Genomic DNA, 12,390 nt, shown 5'->3' with positions numbered 1-12,390 from the left:
TGCATGTATGCTTTCTACCCTGCTGAATACAGGAGATCTAGTTATTATCTTCCTTCATTAAAACAGTTGTTTCTACAGAAGCTGTCCTAATTGGTAGGCTGTAGTACCTGTTCTGAAGCCTTACTTGCTTTGGATTGCAGTACTGGAGGTTAATCCTCTCTCTCAGGTGTTGGTGCCTGTAACGCACCTCTAGGTAAACCTGGAAGGTAGACATGACAAAGGTTTCAGGCATTGTGTTTTAGAAGAGATTCTGTATCCAAAATCTATTTGTCTCCAGGTGCTCTTCATAGTTTACTTAATGCAAGCATTTTCTTGTTAGTTTACTGCCAGCCTCTCTGCGTAGTGCTGATGCAGTGACTCAAGGCATCCCTGGGTTTTCCCCTGGAAAAACTTACTCCAGTAAGAGTACTTACACCAATGTTCATGGAGGTAGTGCTGAGCCTCAGCCAAGTGCAACTTTGTAGGAGACTGTAAGCTGTACCCAAGGTACAGGAAGGTACAGGATGAGCTCTGAGCTGGAGTCTGACAAACGAGCTGGCTCGTTACATGCTGTCTGCTGAACTTGGCAGACTGAGACTTGTTCTAGTTTCACAGTGGTCAAGCTTCATAGGATATGATAAGCAAAGTATGCATCAAACTGCTTTTCAAAAAGTGAAGGTAGGACTCAGTGCAGATTAATTCAGTGATAGAATGTCTATTGTATGACAGAGATAGGGGTTTTGGGTTTTGTGCTGTTAGTTTTTTCCCCTCTTGTAAGCTAAATGACACTTCCCTGTCAATGTATTTGTGAATCATTAATTCATAACCAAATAATCCCTTTCTTTTATCAACTTGTCATAGTAGTAGCCAGAAGATTTTGTTTAGCTATGTAGTATGAGGAGCCAAAACTTGTATCCAAGTTTTAGTGAAATGTAACAGACATCTTTCAAGTAGGTTCACTCTGACTCTTTGGGTGATGAATAGATGAAAGGTGATACGCTAAACATTAGGCATAATTAATTATATACTCACACTGTTCTGCAACCTGCAGAGCAGACGGTGGGGTGCTGCAACATGGAGCCAAGTCCTGTAACAGGGTTCTCTGCAGGCTGTAAAAAATGGAGCAAGTTACCCAGCAGGGAGTGGGTCCTTCTTGGAGAGGAAAGACAACACATCAAGAGTGAGGGGAAATAAGGCTATTTTTCATGTGTGTGATAGGGCTGCTTTTAATCTAGCGCATATCAAGCGGCCTCAAAAAGAGGTAAATTATAAACAATATCAGGCTTATGCGTAACTTCAGGCAAATGCTGTGCTAGGCTGAACAGGAAAAATGAGGTGTGGGAGGGGTGAGGCTGGCTGAATGGAAGGACTCTGTATGCATATGTTGTTTTGGTTTCTAACAAACGCTGCTGTGTGAGTAATGGTCTTTGACTGGGTGAAGACTTTATTCAGCACGCTATCTTTGAAAAGTGGAGCAAATAGGTAAACACTCAGCAATGCTTATAGACAAGCGTGTTGCATGAGGGAGTGGATGTGTGCGGGTACGGCTGTTGGGCTTGAGCAGGAAGCTTGGCAGATATCTAAGTATGAACAAGAAGGGGCTTGCAGAGCTGCTGGGGGAGGTCCTCCCATATCTCTGTGGAAGCCTATACCTGGAGCTCTCCCCCCTTGTCACACACTGTGGATCTGTACCTCTTCTGGTTTATCTCGGCTAGTGTTCACCAGAGCTATTGCATACATGAGTAGGTGGAAGGAGGGCAAGTTTGGGTAGAGCCAGCTCTGTTTTGGAGAGGAACATGTAGCAATGATAGCTCGTTGAGTGCACATCAGCAGACTCAGTGTTGAAGAAAAGGTCTTTATGGGTAGTTAAACTTAGGCTCAAATAATGCAAGAGAAGATGGGGAATGTGTCTTGCAATACTTATTTGTTCAGTTGTGTGTGTTTGGGAGGTGTTGAAATGTCTGTGGCACCTGCAGACACAGGCTGGGAGGTCTTGTGCAGGGAAGTAGTTAACTTTTGTGGGTATTTTGCAGGGATCTATTTGGAAATAGCAGATGGCTAAAATTAGTAGAATGTAGCAGGTAACGGTGGCTGGTTTGATCTCAAAAGCAAATATGTGGCAAACATGGGTGTCCTCTTTCTTTACTATTTTGGGTAGGTACTTCTAATCTCATAGTATTGTGTTAAACAGGTGTGTTCTCCTTTTTGTAATTTTTTTCTGGAAGGGTTGACTTTAACTTGCTGAAGGTAATGATTTTTCACCTTTTTTTATGAATAAAAAATCCTGCTGCATGGAAAAAAAAATAAAGCTGTCTCTATTTTCCATGCATCTCAGATATGACTTCTGAACATGTGCTGAATTGACTATGCCTTCAAGAAATATTTTAGCTTTTTTCTTTCCTTCCAGTAAGGATTTGCTTAACATAGTCTTGCTTTTCTCTGTCTGCCCAGAATTGTTCAGTAAACCCAAAAAGTGACTGCAGCAATGAGTGCTCTGTTCAATTCTCATTCATTGCCTAAACTATACCAGGCTAGATGTCCTTCTTTTAGAAGCACAGGCTGTGTATGTATGTTAATCACAGTGTCACTCAAATTCTCCTAGAGCTGTGGGAGACTTGTACTGAATTCCTTGCCTTGTGTAGGTCTCCTAATAAACTAAGGATGTGCCTGTTAAGTTAATTGCATCTCCTTTATTCTCTAATAACACATGCCATCTGTGTAGCTTCTTCTGTCTGATGCTCTTCAGGCTCTTTAACAAAGAGGGAGGAGGGAAGCTTTTTATTGTTTCCAGTGGAATATTCTTTTAAACTGTAGGCAAAAGCACTCTGAAGGAATTTAATGCTCTTCCTTAAATGAGTGTAAAGAATGAACTTGCATGTGAAAAAACTTACCAGTGGTGACCCATGAGGCCTGGCTGAACAATGGAAAGACCTAAACTGTAAGAGAATCTCAACTCCAAATGCAGTGCTGGCTCTTGTTTTAACTGTGGGTCTTTGTTCCAGTGCATTAGTCATCTTGAGCCCTGACAAAATGATGCCCCGATGACAGCTCTCCTTCATGAGTTTCTTGTGACTGGTAGGCTCAACTGAGTGTCCCCAAAGTGTCTGCGGCAGTCTGGGCACAAGTTTTGCTCAAGCATGTCCGAATCTCCACTGTTAAATTCCAACACTCCAAAACCTGCTGATCAAAACTGTCTTTAGTGCGCACTCACAAAAACATCGTTAAGGTGGTGTGTACTTCCACAAGCATTCAGGCCATTCCAAAGAGAAGTGAAGCCTGCAAGTCTGGCTGGGACAGTACAAACACCCACTTAATCATCTTTGCTTTGGTGTTACAAAATGTCAGCTGGCTCTGTTCTCTTTGAATCCCCAGGTGCAGCGTTACTGTATAGGGTTATTTCCATCTTCAACAGTAATTTTCATCGTGGGAGACTTGCTGCCCAGGGTACTGGAAGTGAAGGTGACTGTTGCCTGCAAGCTCTTGGAGCCCTGGTGCAGATGATCTGTTATGCATCTCTTCCCCCTTACAGAAAGGTGCTGTATTATGGATGTATAGCCTGTCAGGCAAAGACCATGGAGTGACTTGTGAAAGAGCTCTGCTCTTATCTGCTGAGCTGATGTGAAATCTGGGGTGAAGAAAGGTGAGAATCGACTATAGAATAGGATAATGCGTTCTGTAACGTTTTTATTTTCTTAAAGTAGCATGCCCCCCCTTACTCTTCTTTCCCTAGTTCTGGGCTCTCCAGTACCCTGTTTTTCTCATCTGGTGTTACTCTTGTATAAACTCAAGCCCCAGACCTGGGGTTCTATTTGTGTGTCTCTGGGACCCTTAAACTTTGTTGCAGCTGATTTTGTCTTGAGGAGATGCAGAATCCCTTTTGTATTCAAGTATGCTTCAGGGTGTGTGACTACGCCTGGGAGGCAGTGTGTGGTGGTCTTGGCAGTGATGTTCATGCTTGGTCTGCACTGATGTGGCGTCTGATATAGAATTCTGTTGTGTTCCTCTACTGGGGGCTCTGTTTTCCCCTCCTTGTGTTCTGCCCTGTAAGTGTTTGTCTGGACTTGAAGAGCAGTTTCTGCTTCCTCATCTTTTAGTCTCTTCCATCTGAGTCACAGCAATCTATAATTATTCAGATATTTTGATGGCAGGGCCCTGGGGCATGTGCTTTCTAACGTACAACAAAACCTTACTGTGTATTTAAGAGTTATGTACTTAAATGTAAAGAATTTCAACCTGTAGGAATATCTAATGTAGTGGCTCTCTAGGCAGAGACAAGATGAAGAGTCACTGAAGTACTTGATGGAAGGTGATCTGGAATCTTCTCTCTTAATAGCTTGGCACCAATGAGTACATGGAGCTATGTGTCTGAGGGGAGGTGATCTGCCAGCAGCTGTGACAGTGCTGCTTCCAGAAACAACTGGACTGAGTTTTGCTGACTCAGTAGGATGTGCAAGCACTAGGGACTGATATCCGCAACCCGCCCCCCCCAGTACATCCAATGTCCAATGCTTTCTGTGCTGGCTTGCTTCAAAGCTGAAGGAATTCAGACGGGGGGAATATTCAGGGGTTGTATGGATGTGCTCCCCCCATTTAATAAAAATTGAGAATTATGTTCTGGGTGTTCAGTACAAGGTTATGAACCCAGTGGTTCATGCGGTTCATTCTAGCGTTTAACCCCAGCCAGCAATTAAGTACAATACAGCCACGTGCTGCTGGCCAGCTCCCCCAGTTTATATACTGAATATGATGTAAGGTATGGAATATCCCTTTGGCTAGTTTGGGCCAGCTTTCCTGGCTCTGCTCCCTTCCTTCTCCTTGTATACCTGCTTGTTGGCAGAGCATGGGAAACTGAAAGTCCTTGACTTTAGAGTAAGCCCTACTTAGCTACAACTAAAACATCAGTGTGTTATCAACATTACTCTCATACTACATCCAAACCAGCACTACACTAGTGACTAGGAAGAAAATCAACTCTATCCCAGCTGAAGCCAGTACAAATGGGAAATTCTGAGTTGTGGGCCAGTTCTGATGGAGTTCTGCTGGTTAGAAATTTCTTGCAATGACTAGCTGGGTTTTGATTAAATTGTTAGTTGCCTTTAACTGCAACAGTGTTAAGTGGCTTTGGCTGTGCTTTCATCCCAGTTATACGGGTTTGTTACTGATGTACTCAACTTGGTACCAAGGTTTTACTTGCAGCCTTGCTTCTGCTATTCTCTAATTGGTCTCAATTACATCTCACAGTAGAAGGTTCCCCCCCCCCCCCCCCCTCTTTTCCCTCAAGTGGCTGGAAACAGCTGCTCAAGGCTATTAAGTACTACTGGTAGAATTAAAACAAAAACAAAAAAATAAACAACAAACTCTTGGATTATTTTCTAGCCTTCAGTATAAGAAATTGGCCCATGGGCTAAAAAAGTATGCTTGTCTTTCCTTAAGCCTGCTTGTCTTTCCTTATTCTACCCTATATCGTGGGCAATCTGGGTACTTGTCTGTTGTGAACTAAACATTAAGCAACTTTGTGTTTCAGACCAATCTATAGTGAGTAGACAATTGATAGGGATTCTCAGTTTTAAAGAAAATAATCATCCTGAGAGGTAGCCCTTGCTACTTGGCCAAGGGGATTGGTCTTCACTGGTTTTCATCAAAACACTCAGACTTCCAGAACAAGGTTCTGAAGGAAGTGGTTTTTAATTACATTCTATTTTACATTTATTCTACATCCTGATCTCTACGGCAAACAAGTGTAATGGCTTACTTCTGAGCAATTGGTGTTATGGCTTGCCCCTTGGGGATTTCTGGGGTGCCACAGAGGTTTACAGCCACTATTAGACTTCTTGCAGCCATCAGAAACTGAAAACACAAGAAGCCAGGAAAAGTGTCTTGCAATTATCTTTGAGTTACAAACTTGCAGCAATGTCTAATTTGTTCCTAAATTAGAAAGGAGATGTTCTGGTGCAGAGAATTGTGCCTGCATATTTTAGCAATACGATGAATTGCTTAGATGCTTTCAATCTAGTATCACTTAGTGGTGACTCTATCTGCATATGGTATTTTAATTAGTACAAACAATAATTGGGTGACAATGAAGTCTTTTTCAACTATGAATTCGTATCTGTGTTTATACACCTTACTAGACTCTTGCTTGGGAAATGGTGCAGGGAATACTTACCAGCATCTGAAGAAGGAAACAAAGGCTTCAGTTTGTATATATGTACAAGGAAGTCAGGTGGTGGTGCAAAGTGTAGATACTCAAGACAAGGTCTTGTATGTCTTCTTGCTCTGCTGGTGGGAATAGTCTTTTCTGGCAACTGGATAACTGGCGTTACTGTTACATCTCTATCCTTCGACTGCTGTACCTATGTACTCCAAATGCAGCTATGGTTCTGGAAATCAGCCACTATCTTTTTCGTAAAAACTATCAGCTGAGGCCAGGGTGGGAGCTTGAATTTCCTACTAGCAGTCCCCTGGGCTGTTCCCAAACAAAGCTCACTGCTTGACAGGGGGTGGTGTATCTCAGAGGCTCCTTTTTGAGAACTGCCTTGTGGTAGCAGTGACCTTGGCAAAGGGCAGGGAGCTGAGGGGCAGAGCTCTGTCTTTGCGATGTCAGGGAGTTATGGGCACCAACTCGAGCCATGTGTGGTCTTTGCAGCATCAGTCCTATTTGGTGGTGGGCTTGCTCCTGTGGTGTGTAAGGCTTGGAGGCTTTGGCTGTATGCCAGCTACAAGGTGGTGTTGGGGGGCAAGAGCAGCCCTACTACTTACTGACCAGAGGGTGCTGAGGTTTAGCCTGTGGAGCTGCTGTTCACTGGGGGTGCCAGGAAACAAGCTAAGTGTAATGACATTTAGAGGAACTCCAAAATCATCATATTGGTAGCTCTGCCTTTGCCTAAAGTGATGTGAAGCCATTACTCTGGGAGGCTTTTCTGCTTGTGCTTATCTAGAAAGACTGCTGTTTCTTCCTGCTGGCCCTGGGTTGTCACCACATTATTTCTGCCACATGTGTGGCTTTTATGAAAGTTTCCCATACTAAAAATGGCATCTGTCAAGCATGTGCTGCCTGGTGAAATAGTGGATAGACTTCACCATGCTGAAACCAGAGTGCAGTTCCCTTATTGTCATTCCATGACCTGTCTGAAGCTTTGCTACTGCTCTGTGTGCTTTGTCTCTGCATGAAGCTAATGTCGTCTTTTTTTTTTTCTTTTTTTTTTTTTTTTTTTTGGAGTAACCTTCCTTCCAACTTGGTCAAACCTGTTTTGCTGAGATGAAAAAGAAACGTTGTTTAGTGCGTGTTAAACGGTAGGAATGAATGTTCATGGGATGGTCAGGAACCCTTTAAGAAAGACGTGCTCTGGAGATGGCTGCCAAATCAGGAAAATTAATGCATTTGCTGAGAACTGCAGTGCAAAATTACTAATGCCTTTTGTCAGTTACTCCTCAAGAGTATGGGATATACTTCTAAAGGAAAAAAAAACACTAGGAATAATAGTCATTATATATTCCCTGGACGATGGTTAATTTTAACCCTGAATTTCAATTGTACAGTTGAAATTGTACAATTGAAACAATACCTGGCCTGAAATAAATCTTCAGATGTACTCTGGGAGGAATCAGTCTATTAGAGCAATTTAATATAGAAGAAATAGTAATAAATGATTTTACCCTTTAAGAAAAACTCTGCATGGCCATTAACTAATTACTCTCCTGCCTGCTGATATTAAAATTAATGCTGAAACATTGCATTCATATCCACAGCTTCATTTTTGTCTATAAATAATTTTGATTATGCACAAAGAAAATTGTAAGGCATTTGCATTGTACGCAGAGTACTGAAAATTAATTATTACTTGATTGCATGTAAAGAACTTCGGGTAAATAACTCTGAAAACCTAGACCAAAGTGTGTAATGCTAGTTCTATAGAACAAGTATTTTTCATATCCCCAGTGATTTAAGTCAGGCTGTCACACTTGATTATTTTATTTACTCTTTTCTCTTTGACTACTTTCCAGTCAGAAATTCAGGCTGTTTTCTGCTAGAATTTTCTTACTGAAAGGAATAAAAATAAGCTCTGTTTATCCCAGAGCAACCTGAGGTTGTTTTCTATGGCTTCCTATGATGTCTAATAAGATACAAATTCCCACCTGAAGCTTTTCTCATAGCTCACTTGCTTGTATCCTCTTTCTCCTGGGTAGATTCCAGAGTCCTTCACCTGAATACTCCATAATAATTTTTGCGCAACCCCAAAACACACTTCACCCAGACTCCTACAAAAAACCTTACTTGCCTTGAGGGGTTAAACCCCTTGAATATGCAAGACTTTCAAGGGAGAGCTGCTCTTCTTGGCTCATCCTTGTGGGTTTCACACAAGGATGTGGCTCTAACTGTTTTCGTTCTTGGGGTTCCTTTGTAACAACTTGGTAACTTCAAACATTCTTTAGCCCAAGAAGAAATACTTTGCCTCCTAAACCTGAAAATTCCTTTAGCTTGTTTGGCTGAATGAATTTTTTTTTCTTTATAAAAATACCACCTTTTTTGTTCTCAAAAACCCCCAACTAACTACTACAGAGTTAGAAGCTAGGCAGAGCACAGAATTCCTGAGGCCATCTATCCTGCTTCCAAGAACTGACCTGTAAAGGTAACTGCCTGCTAATGTGGCTATTGAGCAAACTAGGAGCAGGAGTGTTTCAATACAGCACAGGAGATCCTGGGAGTCTGTAGAGCAGAAGCCAGAGAGGCTGCTGCTCTTTCCAGGCATTTTTAATTTTCTTAACATGAAACTACTTTTTAACTGGGGCTTTTGGAAGCAGAAAGATAAGGAAGGTTGTGCCTAGACCTTGGGGCCAGATTTTGGAAGGCATGTACACATTTTGCAGCAGGAGACAGACAGGGATTGATATACACTTGCACAGAAAGTACTGCACTAAAAGTCGTTACTGATAACTAGGTGCTTTTCACTTAAAACAACTTGGATTTGAAGGGAAAGAGAAATATGTAGGGAAAACCTGGGTTGGGTATGATGCAGCAGGATCCTTTAAAATGAGGGGAGACTGTCTTGGTGAATGAGTTGACTAAATGTTCTTGTGTCAGATCAGTGCTATACAGTGTTATGTTATCCTGGAGGATGAAATAGTCTCATCTCTCGTGTTAGGAGAAGTGCTTGCAGAAAAATGTTGCTGACTTTGGAATTGTATCCTGGATTTATACCCCTACCATGCAGTATGTCAGCCCAAGTGATGTGAGTCTAGGCTACTAGTGTCTGGCTCTTAACGTTATGACTTTGAAACATCTTCATTTCCTTGTACTGGAGACATCTGTATCTTGCTCTTCAGGATCTGCCTGTTACTGTGGTGGCTAGCACTGACCTCTTGGCATACTGAAGGACCCGTGTTTGGCTCTGCTGTTACAGGTATTCTTGTTCCTGTGTCCTGCAGCCCAGTGGTTTCTACTTGGCACTCTCCAGATGACATGTGGTGTTTCCTACCTTACCTCCAAGACCTCTAGCTGCTCCATTGATCCTGTTGGCTACCTAGGCTCCCACCCACCTTGCCAGGTGTAAGGAGGCTACTGCTGGGCTCTTGCCCAAGGATTGAAAGCACTAGGGGACTCTCCTGAAGGGAGAAGGGAACCACTGATCTGACCCTTCTTCCTTTCCTTCTGTGGAAACAGCAGAAGGTTGCAAGAAGAGTCTGCAAGATGCTTTAATATAACCCTATGAGGTAGGCAAGCAGGTATTTCTTCAGAAGGGATAAACAAAACCCTGTTTGTGTCAGTGCTCTAGAACCCTCAAACTGTCAGCAGTATAGCTCACAAGTATGTGCTAGCTCACTGCAGGCACAGATAGTTCTTCCCCCTGCCATCCCGCCAACTACTGGCTGTGTTCTGAGGAAAGCTAAAAAGTTAAAGAAACTTGAAGGCATGCTTTGAAGAAGTCACTTCTGTTACTTGTTTTTCCTTACTTAATAGGAGAAAAATGTTTCTTTTATTCTCCACCCTCAGTAAAATTGTTATTGGGGTGGGGTTGGAAGGGATGAAGTCTGAAGATCTGTTCTTCTGAACCAGAATGCTTTTATGACACTTGTAGAATATCTTTTTGTGTGTGTGCTTTGTGGCTTTTTCCTGAATGGTAGAGCAGAATTGTCATCAAATAGTAGGTTAAGGATACATGTAACATGATAGAAATCATGAATAACAAGCCATTTCAAGGGGCAGCCTGACTGCCTGAGGTCTATTAAATCAAAGTAGGGAAAATAAGTGGAGAACTCTTTTTTTTTTTTATTATTATTATTTTTCTATCTTGGAGACATAACTTTTCAGGCTACATTTTCTTCCTGTGAAATACTACTTGTTTCTAGGCCCAGCACAGGGTTTGAGTTGCTAATCTGGTTTACCATTGATTACTCTCAAATGTGCTGAGTCTGGGAAGGACTAGGTTCTTCTTGGACTCTCCTGATTTTTCTAGTGCTGCTGTAAAATAGTCAGTTTTCTTAGGGGACTTTGGACCAAGTTCCTGTGGACTTCAATAGGAGAAATGTCAGTGACATAGGAGATGCATACTGCTACAGATGCAGCCGTGTTTTTGTTTGTCGTCAATGTCTTAATGTATTTTTAGTGCTCTCAAAATGCTAAAATAGAAATTGTGTTTAAGTTTAAGAATTTTCTAGAAATAAATATGGAAGTCTCCTGGCTCCCATGTTGCCAGCTGGCTTTCTGCAAATAAAGTGTTAACTTGTTCTTGAGGAACCGCTGCAGACTTTTGCTACTGTGATACTCCGGAACATATTTTCAAAGTTAGTGATTCTGTGCTCAAAGCTGCTGTGACTGTAAAGTGGTGAAGTATCTCAGGGTTATCATTACTGGCCACTGTGAATTTGAAACAACGACACAGTGACCTTAGGTATATCTATCTGTAAGTTCAGGTGCTTGCAGGTGACTTTAGGGCAAGACTCTTAGACTTCATTCAGTGTAACTTTGGGCTGCTTCCATACTATGATCCAGTCCCTTGCATCAGGAATAAACATATGGCCTCAGGTTCAAATAGTCAGCTGATATAAGAACTAACTTGTTTTGGGGGAGAGGGATTAGATTTGTCTGGTCAGCAAACAAATGCAGTCAGCTTTGCATCTGTGGGCTCCTTATGTTCAGTGCAAAGAAGAGGCAGAAACATGCGGGTGGGGACAGAATCCTATTCTTGCAGGCACACTCTTATCGGTCCGTATCATTTGTCATGTAAAAATACATTTCCCCATAAAAATTAGCAGCCTCAAAAGAAATGCTGATTTCTTATTCTGCTACCTGTTTTGGCCTCCTGATTGCATTGAAAGAGCTTTCCCTGTGTTGTGCAATGAACAGAACAGGGGTTTGATCTTTGCTAAAAGCAGGAGCTTCAGCCCTTAGGAGGGTGCGGTGTCTGGGGCTGGAGCCCTGACCCCTAAGGGGTGATGTGAGCTGGAAGGAAGCAGAGCTGAAATTAGAACAGTGGAGCGGAGCCCTGAGAAGTGGCACAAACTGCTGTCACCTGGGATTTTGTCCCATGGGTGCCACAAGTCTCATTGTGGCCCTGTTACACTAGGCAGTAACTTGCCTCTGCCCTTCCCTCTTTTTGGGGAAGAGTGGAGGGGGATTCATGAAGTCAGTAAAAACAATGACTGGCACACAAAAGAATTTTCTACAATGGAAAACAAGTGAAAATACTTCCTAGGAGACCCTGTGAAAAGCTCTGTTAGCTTGTCAGTCCACTGTGTGCGCTCCCAAAAGGTATTCTGTGTCTTGGAGAAATCAGATCTGGTAGATGCTCCTGTTGCTGTAGTAACAATCCCTTTTTAATAACAGTAAATAATTGTGCAACTGATAATTTCGTTAGTTGCTATTGCAGAGGACCTAACTTGCTTTTGTTGCCTTGCACTTGAAAAGCTTCCAGACTAGTGAGTCTTCTGTGTTCATGTTTCTTGTAGTGCATCAAGGCAGAAACTGGTTTAGTATTAAAATGAGGTCCCCCCTCCATGGCATGAAGATGAGGTAACTATTCAGTGGAGAATTTTGGGGCAAGTTCAATGTGACTAGAGTCCTCTGGCAGCTGCAGCCAGGTCTAAGGACCATCTCCCTGCAGTGTGGGTGGGCTCCTGAGGCACTGCGCCCCGGAGGAGTACCCCTTCCTTGTCCTGAACAGTTCCCTGCCCTTGTTCCTCCTTTCTTCTGCTTCCAAGAGAAAGCAAGAGATGGTGGAGTAGGGAGGGTATTGCCATCGCATGATGACCACCAACATTAAAACCACAGCAGGGCCTGTGGCTCAGGGCATCAGAGGGCTGCCTGGGCTCCTGAAAAACCTGCCATAGGGTGGATTAACCCTATCTGTGTGCCTATTTCTACACCATCTCTTCATGAGCAAATTAAAGTCTGTATACATTTGCATGTGGTAA

Source organism: Falco punctatus (assembly GCF_963210335.1).
Source record: "Falco punctatus genome assembly, chromosome: 9".
Lineage (NCBI taxonomy): Eukaryota > Metazoa > Chordata > Aves > Falconiformes > Falconidae > Falco > Falco punctatus.
The sequence above is the reverse complement of the archived record's forward strand: the minus strand, read 5'-3'. Positions refer to the sequence as shown.